Raw genomic sequence first — 13,962 nt, 5'->3', positions numbered from 1 at the left:
TCTACTGCCATCAGTGACAGTTTCCAGTATTTCCCCAGAATGAAGACCATTCCAGAAATTCTGCTCAGGGTCTCAGGTTGCTTGTCTCTGAACACAGGGTACAAGTCAAATAATTTCTTTTGAATTAAAATTTGTAGAAAACTCACTTTGTAGGCCAAGCATCATATTAGATACTAGACGATAATAGAAAGTGATGAAAACTTACCTCCTGCCCTCAAGTAGTCTGGTGGTATCACCCATTTTATAACTTAATTACATTAGCTGTAGGGATGTCAGTTATTCGTATTTAACCTTTCTGTAGTCCCAAACCCCTCTTCTTCAGATACTAATTTTTTGTTTACAAATGTCATTTAAAAACTACTCATGGGGACTTCCCCAGTGGTCCAGTGGCTAGGACTCCGAGCTCCCAGTGCAGGGGGCCTGGGTTCGATCCCTGGTCAGGAAACTAGATCCCACATGCCCACACACCACAACTAAGACCCAGAGCAGCTGAATAAATAACAAATAAATAAATAAAATTTAAAAAAAATTATTCATGGAGCATTTCCTTTCACTGTTCTCTCATTGCTGTTGAGAAAATGTACAAACACCTTGAAGAGTAAATTTAGCAAAGTAAAGGCTTCTGTGATGAGTACTGTGGTACAAGAGTCTATCTTCAACCCCTGCCTTTTACAGCTAAAGGCAGATGACATTCACCTTTCACCACTGTGTCCTTTCATCAGTTCTAAAGCTGTATATGTGATACATTATAGTTTACTCTTAAAAACATAAAACATTTTGGAGGTTTTAACAAAAATACTCTGCCTCTGTGGGTCTTCAAGCATATAGTGATCTCCCATTTTGGAAGGAGCCAAATGGAGGTAGGTATGGAGGTGGCCTCCAGACACAGCAGGGAGCTGTTGTGTGGAGAGAGTACCACACATTGTTGGTGCCCTTAGTACCAAACGCCTGAGCTTTCTGAGCCCAAGCCTGCCTAAATCCGCTTCCTGGGACCACCTCAGGCCTGCGTGCGAGCCAGAAAGTCCAGTCTCATCATTCATTCTTTCCAATTTACAGCTCCTGCTTGGCATGATCTGAACTCTAAGTTTAACTTGACCTGGTTTCCTAGGCACTAGGATGTCTTCAGGACCGGGTGGAGCTCCCAGTGTACCTATGAGAGAACAGTAACAGCTATGTTTTCTGTCCCTCTTACAGACTCTCAGAAAGGAGCTAAAAGCAGTCTAGTGCTCTCTAAGTGGAAACAGAGAGACTCAGTTCTTTCCTAAAAACCCCAGACCTAAATCAACAAAAGGTGAGAGGCAGCACTGGGGTAGGAGGTCGGCATTCGAGTTAACCTGAGAGACAGAAAGGGGAATTGGGGCTGACGGCTTTTGTGGAAGAAATTTGTGTAGGACACACGCCACTGCCTCATAACTCTCTCTCTTTTCAAAATACAGAACAGCAACAGGACCATGGGAGTTTAGATTGTCTAAAAAGAACTCAAAAAAGGGCAAAATCTTTCTCTTCTTTTCCAAAGGACAAGGAAGACAGCAAATTAGGGTAAGTGGTTTCCCCTTCAACCCTTTATCATGATTTAGTTTAGTGAATTATTTAAGACATAGTTCTCTCTCCCCTTGCACTCCCTTCCTTTCCACTTTCTATGCAAGCAAAACATTAGGAAGTCCTCCTTCCCCGAAGCTACTTCACTTATTGGACTCATGGATACACTCATTCATACAGCATGTATTTGAGCGCCAAGTCTGTGCTGGGTCTGGGGGTTAAAATGGCGAAGGTCTCCTTCTCCAGGCCTAGTGAAGTTTGCAGTCTAGAAGGAGAGTCTATTTTATTCAATGAGTTATACAAGGAAGACCTAGGCAGACACCATTCCTAGTACTAATCAGGGACTTTCAGCTAGATCCAAATCCCATAGGCACAGTGGACTGTCACACTGCGTTTCTGCTAATTTTTTTCAATAAACATCTGCAAATAAATATTACACAAGGTAGTGCAATAGATGTCATGCAAATTTTTTCTTTTATTTTTGATTAGGTAATAAATAGGTACAGTAACAAAATTGAGTTTACACAAAAAATTGTATGATAAAAGGTAAAATCTTCTTCTGAACTCCCTGGCTTCCTGTCCTGCCGTGGAGGCCATCACTGTTGTCAACTTATTTACATTCAATCTTTTAAAACTGTTACCTGTTATGGGCTGAATTTTGTCCCCCTAAATTCATATGTTGAAGTCATAACCCCTAGTACCTCAGAATGTGACTGTATTTGGAGATAGGGCCTTTAAAGAGGTAATTAAATTAAAACTAGGCCATTAGTGTGGGCCTTCATCCAATAAGACTGATGTCCTCATAAGAAAAAGAGATTGAGACAAAGACACACACAGAGGAAAGACCATATAAAGACATAGGAGAAGAAGGCAGTCTATATTCGCAGGAGAGAGCCCTCAGAAGGAAGCAACCTTACCAACACCTTGACTTTGAACTTCCAGCCTCTAAAACTGTGAAAAAATAAATTTCTATTGTTTAAGCCACCAAGTCTATGGTACTTTGTTATGGCAGCCCTAGTAAACTAATACATCCCTTAAAGAGAAAAAAATAGGTAGCCAGTAGAAAATACCAAAATGTGTGTAGAAATACCAAATGGTGTACTATATTATAAAACTTCCCCATTTCCACTTTTGGGTGCCGATCCCAGTATCACCCTTTAAGGTCAGATTATTCTGTTAGCAATTTCAGTGACTTTATCGCTCTCTGTCCAAAACACTCCCACACCATAAAGAAGCATTTTACTTTTTGCGACTGGGGATGTATATATTACCGTGTACAAGTCATGGATGATACCTAAATTTGACAAATAAGCTACTTACCAAGATCGCAGAGAGGGCTCCTACAAACCTGAGAAGTCAGCCAAGGTGGCCAAGGCAACCTCACCATGTGCCCCACCATCCACCATCCATCCATCCCCCACTGCCCACAGCCTCTATGTATAGCCGCTGGTCCAGGATGCCTTCACTGCTGCTAAACCTCTGTCATGCCCCTTCTTCCTAATCCTTAAAATTTACCTGGATCATTTTTCATTTTGCAGAAAGCTGCTCTCAGAAAGAGTAATGTAAGTGGAAGTAACTCCAGACTTGAAGCCAGAAAAACTTTATCTGATTCCTGGCTCTGCCTTACAGTTTATTAAGCTACGCGATCTCAGGTACTTAACCTCATGTCCCTAAACCTTGCCAGAAACAATACCACCTTCTATGCTTTCCTCATCTGGCTCACTGCCTTTCTTTTCACCCCAAATCCTACTGTTACCCTGGGTAACTTCAGGATCCACGTGGACGAGTCTGACCAATAACATGAAATTGGTGTTATTTGATGTCCTAATCAGTACCCTGGCTGAAATGTGATGACTTCCACTCCACCTGCCCTCTCCATCCCCTTTCATTCTGACCCCTGTTATTCCCAGGAATTGCTCCACCTCTAAACTGTGAATTTCACATTCCACTCTCTCAGGACAACCTTCTGTTGTTTCCATTCTCTCAGTTGTTTCCACAGCATCTGTTTTCTGCTTTATCCTTAGAATAGTGCTACCAGAATTGCAATTAAATAATTACTTGTGTGAACATTTGTTTAACATTTGTCTCCACTTTGGATTTTAAAGTCCATGAAAGTAGGGCCTCTGCCTTTCTTAGTTACCATCTCAGGCCCTAAAATAGTCCCTTCCATGTAGTAGATGCTCAAAAATATTTGTTTAAAATGAATGAATGAATGAATATCTATAAATTCTCTGGCCTTCACTTCCTTCCCTATCCAGCTTAAATCCATGGCCCACCACTTCAAATTTTTACAACATTCCCAACTTCCTTTCCCCTTTTACTTTCTTTTGCATGATCTCGTCGGAAACACCCAGCTTCTGGGCTGTGGAATGCTGGCGGAGACAATGGCAAAATGGCGAAAATTAATTCTATATAAATTATCTCCCATCTTAACTGAACTCTCAGTTCTGCCCAACAGTCTTTTGTATGACTCTAGTCAACTCCCTCTTCATTTTCCAGACAGATTATTTAAAAATCTTTTCTGATAATCTCAAACCTTTGACTGTTCTGCCTCTTTCAACATTATCAGCAAATGAACTCACCCCTTCTTCCACAGAGAAAGACAGAAGCCATCAGATGGGAGCGTTTCCTTTGACTTGACCATCAAACCACAACAGTTCATTCCTCCTTTCCACTCTGCTCTTGGAATCCACCCTTTCCAATCTTCTTGATTAATAGTCTCTCCCCATCTTCAAACTCCCTTCACGTCACTGGCTGCCTCTCATCAGCATTTATATAATGTGTGCTTGTTTTGAAGCTTTTAAAAATGTCTCTGATTTCATAAATGTTTCCAGGTTCTGTTTTTCACTGTTATATCTGCCTTCCCAGGCACACTCTGGAAAGAACTGTCCAAACCCAAACTCTACTTTCTCACCTCTACTGACATATCAACCCACTTGACGTCTAGCTCTTTGCTCCAGCACTCCTTTAAACTTTTCTTCCCAGGATCACCCATGCCTCCGTGTAGCTACTGGAACTCTCTGCAACATTAAACTCATTTCTCATGAATTTGGTCCTAAATAAAATGGAGAAAGAAAGGGAGGTCAGAGTGGGCAAAAGAGCTATGAGAAACCTGAAATTTTAACCTCCAAGAGCAGACCTGCCATCCGGTCAGTTTTCTGGGCAGTAGAGGATTCACAGGGAGTCACCTCACCCATAACACCAGGATTCACTGGGAGTTCCAGAAGCCAATCCCTCAGCATTGGCTTAATTTGGATGCATGTGTGTCTTCCCAACCAGGGAGAGAAGGCTCCTTGGAGGCAAGGTCTGAGTTTGCTGGAGTTTGCATTGTCAGCAACTTTGAGAACAGGGATTTTGCTTAATGCATTTTTCTGTTTCTTTCTCATTCCTGGCCCCTCGCTCTACACTTAGGTTAATGAATGTTTGCTTTCTTTTTTTTTTTTTAAATAAATCTTTGCTTTAACATACCGAATCCAGTAAAAATTTTGGACAGCAACTTCTGACATGGGTCCTGTTGTGCTTTACTTTCTAAGAGGTATCTTTTTGTCCTGGAGAACTTATCCTTAATTCTCTGTGTTTAGACCCTATTTTAAAATCAAATTTCCACTGAAGCAGGGAAGACTCAGAATAACACTTTCTTTATTTCCCAGCCTGGCTACAGTCTCAGAGTAGGTCTTCGAACTTTGTCATACCAGCCACGGTTCCCAGGCAAATCTCTTCTGAAAGATAATTATACTTTGAGAAAAGGCAACTTAGGCCAGTGGACTCTGTGTTAGTTAACTTTATGCAGCTTGTAAATTGTTTTCCTCCAGTTGGAAGATGGGGATGGTGTATCACCAACAGAAATGAATGTAGGGGGGCATCTGTCTGAAAACTGTTCCCCTACTGGCCACCTTGCCAGTTCCTGCTTATACAATGCAGGCAGATTGGGGGAACCATATTGTCCCTATAAGCTCATAACACATGGACAAATGATTAAAAACACATGGAAAACAGTTCCACGGCTAAGCTAAAATTCAGATGGGAATGGAAAATCAACTTGCAAAGCTTTCAACTGTCTCGGGGCCAAATGTAGGACAGAATGTGAGGAGAAGTTGCCAAAAGAGAGGGAAGTTGGGGGAAAAAGCAAGTTGTGGATAGGAAACCTAAAACAATGGCAACTTGTACTGACAACCCTTCTCTAAGCCCTTCCAAGAGCAGGCACCAAAATCAACCCTGGAAATATTAATAGCTTCATTTCAGGAAAGATTTTAGAGAGATTTATATTTTCTACCCTCTATAAATAAAGGTTGGCTTTGCTATCTTGGCAACACCTATGCAGAAATATAACGTTAAGTATTGGTAACATAAATATTAAAATATTACACATTTTCCCCTCCAAGGTGTGGGAATTAAGTAACAAGGTGGCATGAGACAAACTGTGAAAAATCATGACAATAAAATGCAAAAGCAAAGCAAAACTTTCCAGTAAGTCTTGCCTTCTGTTGTGTACCTGACCCTGGGTTCAAGTTTGTTGTAAAGTTGGACACGCCTTAGTCACATTTGCAAAAGTTCAACTCAATTTAAATCTGAAACTCTTCGAAGCCTGTTATTCGCAGCTAGTCACCAAATGACCTAAGGATTCTGCTGGGTGGGAAATCTGTAGGCAAGAAGATGATTTACTTGGAGCCAGTGATCCTTCCTGATTTCCGTACACCCCAAACCACCTTCTTCTCCATCTAGCACCATTTACATGTTCATTTGGAGGCCTGATGAATCCTTTATGCAGCAAGTGCGTTACTTACTGAATGTTAAAGGGAACTTTGAAAATACAGCCCCATTGAGGAGCCATTCTTAGAAAATAACTATCCTCCAAGTCCTTAGCAACAAACAATCCTTTAGCAAAACAAACCCTCCCTTCTGTCAGGGAAAAAATTATCCCCTAACTTGTCCCTCTATGAGGAGATTTGTGTATCACAGATCATGCCCGAAAGCAAGGCATATTGGGGTTTTAAAGAGAAAGGAATTAGTCTTCTGGATTTTTTCCAAAGACTGGAAACATTCCTATGTTCAACAAAATATCCTAATGCATGGGAAAGTTCTCTCTGGTAACATGGAACTTTAAAACCCCAACTGTCCCACCCCTAGGTCTTCCTTCCTTGCTTACTGGTAAGGACAACACTATCTGAAGTTGTCACCCTCTTTCAAGTTCTGTGCATCACACACACACACACACACACACACACACACACACACTTTATAGCTCTTCAACTTTTACAAAGGTACCTTTTATTGAATGCCTACTTTGTCCCAGGCATATTCTTCATAGTTTCACATTTAATGCACACAACAATTTTTTTAGGAAGTTATTATTATCTCCACTTTCTGGATAAGAAACCTAAGTTTAGGATACATAGCTAGTCAGTGGTGGGATTGAGATCTAAACCTACCTCATGCTTTTCTCGCTTGTCAGTTTGCCTATTGCATTATAGCTATTAAACTTGTGCATACATTATTTTAAATTCTGCTACTTTAAATTAAGTAGATAGAATTATCATTTGGTTGGAGGCAATATAATATTCCATTAAGCATTCTTCTGTCATTGGACATTTAAATCATGTAACTTTGCTCCAATTTTTTATTGCCCTGAAATAAAGATAACTTCACACGTATAGCTTTCATTATCTTTTGAAAATTCTCCACTGTGTTGTAGAGATTTCATTGCTTCTCTTTCTTTAAACTGCTTCATTTAAGGATAAGTGACAAGCGATAAACAAATTGTACTTAAAGTGTACAGTTGGATAGATTTCGACATATACATGTATGTATACATGTGCATATCCGTGAAACTATCACTACAATCAAAACAGTGAACATATCCACCACTTCTAAAACTTTCCTTGTATCCCTTGGCAATCCTTCCTCTGCCATTTCCTGTCCTCCTCATTTATTCCTAGATAACACCTGATTTACTTTTTGTCAACAGAGATTAGTTTGCACATTCCAGCAGTTTCTATAAATGGAGTACATATACACTATGTATTCTTTTTTGTCAGGCTTCTTTCACTCAGCATAAGTATTTTAATAATCATCCATGTCGTACCAATGTCTCATCAGTTTTTATTCCTGAGTAGTATTTCATTGTAGGGATACGCTATAATTTACTTATCCATTCTCATGATAATAGATGGTAGTTGACAGTTTTGGCTGTTACCAATAAACTGCTATGAACATTGATGTATAAGTCTTTGAACGGAGATATGCATTTTTTCCCCTTGGATAAATACCTAGGAGTGGAATCATTAGATCATATACATGTTTAACTTTTAAAGAAACTACCAAATTGTTTTCCAAAGTGGTTGGGCTATTTTATATGTCCAGGAGCAGTGTATGAGAGCTCCAGTTCCTTCACATCCTCACCAACACTTAGTTCAGCCAGGCTTTTTAATTTTAGCTATTCTAGTAGGAGTGTAATACTATCTCATTGTGGCTTTAGCTTACAATTCCTTAAAGACTGATTAATAGGAGAACATATTTTCATGTATTTGTCATCCATATATCCTCTTTGGTGAAGTATCTGTTCAAATCTTCTGCCCATTTAAAAAGTTTATTATTGATTTCTTAATAATATATTCTTACATCCTCTATGTTGGAGTTTTTAAAAAATATAGTTTGGATACAAGTCCTTTGTCAGATATGTGTGTAGTAGATATTTTCTCCCAGTCTGTAGCTTGTCATTTTCTTAACAGTGTCTTGGTCAATATGTATTATCCTTTTGTATGTATTGTTGGATTTTAATTGGTAAAAAATTTTTTTAGAATTTTTCCATCTATATTCATGAGGGATATTGATCTGTAGTTTCTTCTTCTTATAATATTTTTGTATGGTTTGCTGTCAGAGTAATACTGGCCACAGAGAATGAGTTAGAAAGTAATTCCTTCCTCTGTGATTTTCTGAGTTTTGTAGATCTGGTACTATTTCTTCCTTAAATATTTGTAGAATTCAATGGTGACACTATCTGAGCCTGGAATTGTCTTTGTGAGAAACTACAAATTCAACTTCTGAAATAGTTTTAGGGTTTTTTCAAGTTACCTATTTTTTCTCGATTGAGCTTTAATAGTTTGTCTGTTTCAAGGAATTTGACCATTTGTTTATTGATACGTTGTTTATGATAGTCCCTTATTTTTCTTTGAGTAGCTATAGAATATGCAGTGCTGTCACCTGATGTCACTTCTCATTCCTGATATTAGCAATCTGTGTCCTCTTCTCATTTTTTCCTGATCAGTCTGGTTAGAGATTTACCAATTTTATTGCTGTTCTCAAAGAAGCAGGTTTTGGTTTCACTGATCCTCCCTACTGACTTCCTGGTTTTCAGGTCACTGGCTTCTGTTCTGATATTTTTCATTTCCTTATTTGTGGTTTCTTCTTTTTCTGTTTTCTTAAATTGGAAGCTGGAGGTAATACCTTTCCTCCTTTCTAATATAGGCATTTAGTGCCATAAAATTCCCTTTAAGTACTGCTTTAATGGTATCCTACAAACTTCGATGTGTTTCCATTTTCAGTCTGTTCACCATACTTTTAAATTTCCCCTTTGAAGTCTTCTTTAATCCATGCATTAAAGAAGTCTATAATTTAGTTTCCAAACACTTAAGGATGCTCCAGATATTCTCGTTATTGATTTCTAATCTAATTCCCTTGTGGCCAGTGAACAGATTTTGTATGACATGAATTTTTTAAAACTTATTGAGACTCATTTTATGTCCCAGGATATGGTCTGTCCTGGTAACTGTTCCACGTGCACTTGAAAAGAACATAAATTCTGCTGTTTGAGGGTGGAGTGCTCTGTAAATATCTACTAGGTTAATTTGGTTAACAGTGTCCACACTTCTCTATCCTTACTGATTTTCTGCCTACTTGTTCTATCATTCATTGAGAGGGGTACTAACATTACTATCATTAGAGATCTGTCTATTTCTCCTCACACCTCTATCAGTTTTTGCTTGGGTATTTTTAAATTTTGTTATTAGATGCATGAATATTTAGGATTATTACATTTTGTTGATGTATTGACTCCTTTAAATTATAAATAACCTTCTTTATCTTTGATAATATTCTTTGCTCTCAAATTTACTCTGATAGCCACTCCAGCTTTCTTTTGACTAGTTTCAGGACGGTGTATCATTTTCTATTTTTCTTCTGTAGGATAAGTTGGGATTGATTACCTTTGGGAAGCAAAAATACAGATGAGTATAGAAGCAAAAGGTTCGCTCATACCTCACTGCTTGGCAAAAGTACTGCAGGTTACCTTAAGGCCTTTAATGGAAGTGTCAGTTGATTTTTGTTCCTTTCTGTCTTAAGATAAACTAAATTTTATTGCCTAGCAGAATATAAGACCCATAAAAACTGTTCAAAATGAACAGTTATATGTGTAAGTTATGAGGATAGTATATTCATTTCCTGCACAATCCTTTCTAAAGACTTATAAAATTAATTTTAAGAAAATCATGACATTCTGGACATTACAGACATCCAGACACACTCGCCATCCGTAACCGTTGTCCCATGATTTATAGGGGGAAAGAGTAGGAAGATCAATAAAGCAGTACTGTAAATTTTCAAATATGTCCAATCAGTTTTTTCTTTCCCTTAACCAACTGTATTAATAAACAAAAACCTGAGAGACTTGGGGCAAAGACTGGAAAAAGTATCTTGGATGAATTACATAAACAGACAGCTAATACATCAACCCATTTATAGCTTTCTAAAATACATTTTTATGTGGTGATTTTTACTAGTATTTTTTATTGAGATATATTTCCTATAACATACAACTTACCATTTTAAAGTGTGCACTTCAGTGATGGTTATGCAACCATCACCACGATCTAATTCCAGAACATTTCCATTCCCTCAAAAAGGAACCCTGTACCTATAAGCAGTTAGTTCCAATTTCCCCTTCCACCGACCCTCTGGCAACCACTAATCTACTTTCTGACTTTATAGATTTGCCTAATCTGGACATATCATATAAGCAGAACCGTTCAATACATGGCCTTGTGTCCATCTTCTTTCACTGACAATAATGCTTTCAAGTATATGGTGAACTTCATCATACTCATCATTGAAAGATATCTTACTTGAATATAATAAAACCATTTGCTCAGAGTAGTAATAAATATGTGGAATAATTAGAAGAGATCCAGCCTACAATTTGGAAGCTCTAGTGCTGATTTCTTCCCACTTTAACTTCTGAGGACTTCAGTCTCCTCTGCTGTACAATAGGGATATTAGATGAAATGATATGAAAGGTCTCTCTTTTCTTATTCTTGTTACCAGGAATCTCAAAGACACAGAGACACGCGCTGCTTGTCTTCTTGGAAAAAACAATTGTTTCAAAATTAATTACCTGTATTTGAAAACTTTAGTTCCTATCTTGATCTGGAGAAAGGAAATTTGAGACAGCTGCTATCAATAATACTTTTACCTGATTACAAATTCAGGAAGTTAACACCAGCTTCGTAATCAGTTGAGAAATAAAACAAAAGACAGTCTGAGCTGTTTGTGTCAGTGTGGCTTTCCCTCCAATTCTGAAAGGGATAATGTAATCAATGATTTCCATTGTGACTTCCTGATTTAAAAAAAATGCTCCATGCTTAAAAAACCTTTTAGAAATTTGTATATATGTATTATGCTTTTGTATTTTATCTTCCTATCTCATTCACTACATATCTCCAGTATCTAGAATAGTATCAGATGCAAGGTTGGAACTTCACATTCAATATTTGTTGACTGGATGATGGGTGGATGGATGGATAGATGGATGGATGGTGAATGGATGGAAGCTGTATAACAAAAAGCTGATCTAAACAGTAAGGATGAAAAATACATGTTGAGTTTTCTTCTCCACTTCTTAAAATGGGTAGAAAAAATACAAAATGTTAAACACTAAAGGAACAGGGATTCCGAACAAGACATGTTTATTAATTTTTATACCACACTAGATACAGTACATTTAATATGCTGCTTTGTCGCAGAAATTAATCAGCACCAGTTAATGGTTTAAACTACACAGAACCATGGTGTTAATGAAAATATGTGCATATTCTTTTTGGCTGTCTTCAAACTAAACAAAAACAAAAATGTAAGTAAATGTCACCTGGTTCATTTTTACCACTCCTTGGAAGGAGATGGAGTAATTGTCATATATTTTTTAAGTTTATGTTTAGCAAATATATGCTATAAATATGTATGTTTTTGTTAAAGACCAACAGTACAAGATTCTGAAAAGCTGTACACTACTGAGCTGGGTTAATGCTCTTGGATTAAATGTTACTTTTCCTGAGTTGGTAGTTAAGTCTGGGGAAAAGAGCTGGGTGGCATTCAGGTCCTTCTTTCTGAGGCTCTCTCAGCTACAAATCAACCCCCATCTCTCCCTCCACTCTCCCCTTTCCTCTCCTTTCCTACAACCTCCCATTGCCATTCTACCATCACTCCGTCTCCTTCCTTCCCACTCCCACCAGAACCTAAAGGATGACAGTAACCAATCAAAGTGGAGAGAACCATGACATCATTTACTGCTATTCCCCCATCAGTCAAAGCCCAATCATAAGAAGGAGATGAAAGTCATAATGAATATTGCCCAGCACCCACACTTGTCTGAATTTTTATCTGTATCTTCTTTCAATTACTCAAATTTTTACAACTTGATTAATGTTTTCATGATCAGGCATATTTTAAATATTCTTCTAGTATTTCTAGTTGCCATAAAAAAAATCAAAGCAGTCTCTCTTTGTGCTAACATTTGCAATTACATTTAAATATCATTGTCAAGGCAGAAGCGTATAACAAAATCTACCATACTGACCAGTTTCTACATAGTTGCCATGGTTCTGGATTTCCAGTTTTCAACAGTTAATATAGTTCTATGGTTCTAATACATCCCTCATTCCTTGAACTTTTACTTTCCCTCCTAGGAGACAACCCTTTAGGTAAACAACTCTTCCTCTCTTTTTTCGGCACCGCACCTTTCCACATTGCAGAGGCCAGTGCAGCAGAAGGGATTTGCACTGATACAGAGAGAGGGTTTTACATCTTTTGGTTAAACACCAGAAACTGCTGTGTCATACAGAACACCTGTGTATCAGAGCTGTCCCGAGCCTGCTTGTGATATCTAAGGTAAGGAGCACGCTGACTCCACGATGATGTTGGAATTTCACAAGAGGAAGAATGTCCAAATCTCATTCCAACCTCTCTTTGTAAATATTTCTATTAACCAAAATCTTGACAAATGAGCACAACTGAAACAAGTTTGTCATGTTTTATAACCAGAAACGGGACTGAATTTCTTCAGTCACTTTTAGTTTCTCTCAAGGTATTATTATAAGAGAACCTGCACCCAAACTTTGGTCTACCTGGAAACTCATTTTGACTCTGAAGTGACACTGGTGCTCATATAGCAAGTTACATGTGGCACCACCATATTTTTCAGGGATTATGAAAAGAGGAAAATGTTGAGTAAAGGCTTCAGAAATAAATTTCTAATTTCCTGTAATTAAACCTTGATTTCAGAAGGGAGTTCTTGCAAGGCTGCAACATGCTTCACTGCTACAAAATCTTCTACTCAGCTGCCATTATAAATTAATAAGGTACCTTTTCATTAGAGAATCAAGTTAACCTGGCATTTCTATAAATATTAAATACTTAAGGACCCAAAATTGTATCAAAATCCCTTCTGAGAATATCGGCTTTCAAGGGTTCTGTTTTCAGTATTGCTTTTCTTTGTTCATCAGCATAGGTCATTGGGACACTTTTGAGGAAGCCACATTTTTCTTCCATATATTAAACATCATTCATATATGCTTTTTATGCCAAATGTCCTTGAGAAATGCTAGTCAGTACTATAAACCAAATGAAGACAGAAGCTCATGTTACTACAAATTTCTCATGACACTGTACAGCTGGGGAAAGCCAATCATTTGCTTTGGAACGGTGCAGCACTCTTACTGGAAAAGGAGATCTGTCTCGTGAGTAGTGATGGGTGGACCTCTGAAGGACAGGTAGCCCCTGGATTCTTATCTGAACTAGAGCCTTGCAGATGAGCTTCCACCTACCAGATTCTTCCATCTAAAGCCTTCCTTTTTCACCACGGAGAATTCTCCTTTTTATCCACAGCCTCTCAGCTTTCACATTTGAAAGGGCTCCAAAGGGACAAAGCAACCCTTTGCAGTTCAACTTTGATTTAATGAACTGGCAGGGTTAGCTTCACTCAGATTGAAGTAGTAGAAGCACCTGCAAATATAGATTTCAGAATGGACTCATCTGAGGTATTGGGACCAAAAGAATTCAAGGACCATGAAATTAGTGTTGACTGAAATACAGAGTGAAGTCTCTAAAATAATCAAATCTTGTACTATATAACACTTTGGGGTTTTATTTGGAAAGGTA

Source organism: Hippopotamus amphibius, chromosome 2 (genome assembly GCF_030028045.1).
Source record: "Hippopotamus amphibius kiboko isolate mHipAmp2 chromosome 2, mHipAmp2.hap2, whole genome shotgun sequence".
Taxonomy (NCBI): domain Eukaryota; kingdom Metazoa; phylum Chordata; class Mammalia; order Artiodactyla; family Hippopotamidae; genus Hippopotamus; species Hippopotamus amphibius.
This window is presented reverse-complemented; position numbering follows the sequence as displayed.